This window comes from Trypanosoma conorhini, assembly GCF_003719485.1.
Source record: "Trypanosoma conorhini strain 025E chromosome Unknown Tco_14.4_contig_01383, whole genome shotgun sequence".
Classification (NCBI taxonomy): Eukaryota; Euglenozoa; class Kinetoplastea; order Trypanosomatida; family Trypanosomatidae; genus Trypanosoma; species Trypanosoma conorhini.
The window spans coordinates 1-2,574 of NW_021705485.1; the positions used below are offsets into that span (position 1 = coordinate 1).

A 2,574-nucleotide genomic window follows, 5' to 3' on the forward strand; every position below is an offset into this window, starting at 1 on the left:
TGTGGCTTTATTTTTTTTCTTTTTACTTTAACCAAAGAGAACAGCTGACAGTAAGAAAAAAAAAGAAGGGCTGCTTCACTTTTACGTGCGCGCCCAATCGCAAAATTTACTGCGAACTTAGCGCTTTCTTGATGACGCATTGCAGGTGAGTTGCCCCGCCGCAACACGAAAAGTAGTGGTGGTGCCAAAGAATGTGTACTTCATATTTAATGAAAAAAATGTGACCAAAATATTTTTGTGTGCGCGTCCTTTTCACAATGGCTCAGACGTCACATACAACGCCGCAAGAAATTTATTTACATCCACGAGTTCAAAACAGAAAGGAAGAGCTCTTTTTACTATTATTTTTTTTCTTGAAGACGGAAAGAGAAGAAATACATCAGGCGTTGCTATATACACACTTCACAGCGGGGGACGCAGCAATCGTGGTCCAACGGTTAAGATCCCCGCCTTCCAAGCGGGTGACCCGGGTTCGACTCCCGGCGATTGCAGCCCTTTTCCCCTTCGAGAACAAACTTTTTCCCCCGTACGGAAGAAGTTTGCGTGAACAAAAAAAAGGAAAGTAGTGTTGCGGGACTTTGGAAAAACCTGACAAGAGTGGGGTTTGAACCCACGCCTCCGGAGAGATGACGACCTGAACGTCACGTCTTAGACCACTCGACCATCTTGCCACGTGTGCGCCCTAGCGCGCCCGTCAAGGAGAAGTATTTTCAGAAAAAGCTTTGATGCACACGAATGAAAAACAAAACAAAGAAACATATAAGTCAAGGCGCGGAAAAGAGGGATAGGCCCCGCCGAGAATTGAACTCGGGACCCCTGGTTTACAAGACCAGTGCACTGCCACTGTGCTACGAGGCCACGCCGCGGGGGAGGAAATATCCGGCGGGAGTTGCTGGAGCAAAAGGGAGCGCACTGGTGGTGTGCGGAACCACGGTGACCGCGTTGATCTCGTGGCGCAATGGAAGCGCATCAGACTTCGGATCTGAGGGTTGCAGGTTCGAGTCCTGCCGGGATCGGCTTTTCGCCAGGCAGGTGGCGTGTTTTTTTTCTTCCTGTTTCGGCGGTATGTAAGGAAGAAATGGAGAGGAGAGAGAAAGAAAAAGGAAAAAGGGGTCGCCTCGCGACGACGTGTGGGGCTAAAGAGATCTGACTTGCTCCTCGGTGTGCTTCTGCAACGGCGACGCGCGCGAGGTGGGTTGCTCCGTCTCCGGCCTGACCCGTTTCCTCAGCTTTAACGGCTCGAGGACGCCTCTCTACAGTGGCGCCCTCGCGATGGAACCGACGCACGGCCAAGCAGAACACCAAGTCAACGCAGCAGAACTCTCGCTGGTCCACACCCCCGCCGCTCGGACACCCCAGCCCCTCCCGCATGCAAGGAGGTTACAGAGTCAACTGGACACTCCGGCTAACCCCGCCGCCTCCGCCCTCGACTCGCGTCACCAAAAAGAGGATTTTAGCAATAAATACAGATTCGCATCCATCCCCAACGATCGCCGCCCCCGCGGTTTTCGCCGTGGCCCAGTTGTACTCCGCAAGGCTCCCCACCTTTGGAACTCCTGCTTTTTGAACCGGAAAGGTGACGTGTTCGAAACTTCACGGACCCCGTTTCTTTCTTTACTTCTTTGTTTTGTCTCTTTTGGAAGAGAGAGAAAAAAAGAAGCCTTCTTCTTCCCCCCACGAAAGAAGTACGCGGGGCGGGGTTCGAACCCGCGACTTTCTGCGTGTAAAGCAGACATCATAACCACTAGATCACCCACGCCGCACGCGGCCTCCTTTCATCAGCGGCTTTTATAGGTTTTTTCTAATTTCTTTCGAAGAGACGGAAAACGTGGTCCTACCAGGATTCGAACCTGGGTTTTCGGATTCAAAGTCCGAAGTGATAACCACTACACTATAGGACCACCGCCGCCCGGCGGATAGCGAAGAAGAGGTGCAAATGAAGATAAACAGTTCCCACGCGCCTTTAAAGGCCTGTGCTTCGGCGTGCTCCTGTGGTCTAGTTGGTTAGGACGTTGGTCTTATGAACCGAATGTCGCGGGTTCGAACCCCGCCAGGAGCATTTGCTTTTGGCGCTTTTCTTTTCCCGCACAGACACCGGCGGCCAAAGAGAGAGACAGCCGCAAGGCAGCGGAGCAGAGAGAGACACGCGTTACACACACAAACAGACACCCAAACGCACAAGGCGCAGGCGCAAACCGTGCGGGCGCAGCGCCGGGAGAAGTGGAAGGGGGAAAAGCCAAAGAAAAAAAAGTTAAATTAAAATACCGCACGCACATAAATCGCTCCTTCCGCCCGTCGGGCGCCGCCAGAGTCCGGGCACGGGCCGCCGCAGCCGCCACGGTCCCCGCAGTCGGCCCAACCGTCAACCCGCCAGTGCGCCACGCCGCACGAGTCCACTCCGCAGCAACACGCGGCAGAGCAGCAGCGGTTGGGGCTCCGCATTTTACCCCCGGCGCCTCTGCGGTCGCCAAAAAGAAGGCGAACACGCCGGGGCGCACGACATGCCAGCGGCAGACTACACCCAAAGACAGGCACACACAGAGGAAAGCAAAGGAAAGAGAGAGAGGCACATCA

The 2,574-nt window shown here is 54.0% G+C and overlaps 7 non-coding genes across 7 annotated transcripts, besides 1 other annotated feature; 3 read left to right on the forward strand and 4 right to left on the reverse strand.

Moving 5' to 3' along the window:
- Nucleotides 1–419: 419 nt before the first annotated feature.
- On the forward strand, nt 420–491 carry Tco025E_09960. Its single transcript has one exon. It is a non-coding gene; the product is annotated as a tRNA-Gly (tRNA).
- Nucleotides 492–589: 98 nt separating this feature from the next.
- Tco025E_09961 lies at nt 590–671 on the reverse strand. The gene has a single exon. It is a non-coding gene; the product is annotated as a tRNA-Leu (tRNA).
- A 115-nt stretch (nt 672–786) lies between these two features.
- On the reverse strand, nt 787–858 carry Tco025E_09962. The gene has a single exon. It is a non-coding gene; the product is annotated as a tRNA-Thr (tRNA).
- An 86-nt stretch (nt 859–944) lies between these two features.
- Nucleotides 945–1,016, forward strand: Tco025E_09963. Its single transcript has one exon. It is a non-coding gene; the product is annotated as a tRNA-Arg (tRNA).
- A 53-nt stretch (nt 1,017–1,069) lies between these two features.
- Nucleotides 1,070–1,111: a sequence feature (A-rich).
- Nucleotides 1,112–1,686: 575 nt separating this feature from the next.
- Nucleotides 1,687–1,759, reverse strand: Tco025E_09964. The gene has a single exon. It is a non-coding gene; the product is annotated as a tRNA-Val (tRNA).
- A 70-nt stretch (nt 1,760–1,829) lies between these two features.
- Nucleotides 1,830–1,901, reverse strand: Tco025E_09965. The gene has a single exon. It is a non-coding gene; the product is annotated as a tRNA-Gln (tRNA).
- Nucleotides 1,902–1,985: 84 nt separating this feature from the next.
- Nucleotides 1,986–2,059, forward strand: Tco025E_09966. The gene has a single exon. It is a non-coding gene; the product is annotated as a tRNA-Ile (tRNA).
- Nucleotides 2,060–2,574: the final 515 nt, after the last annotated feature.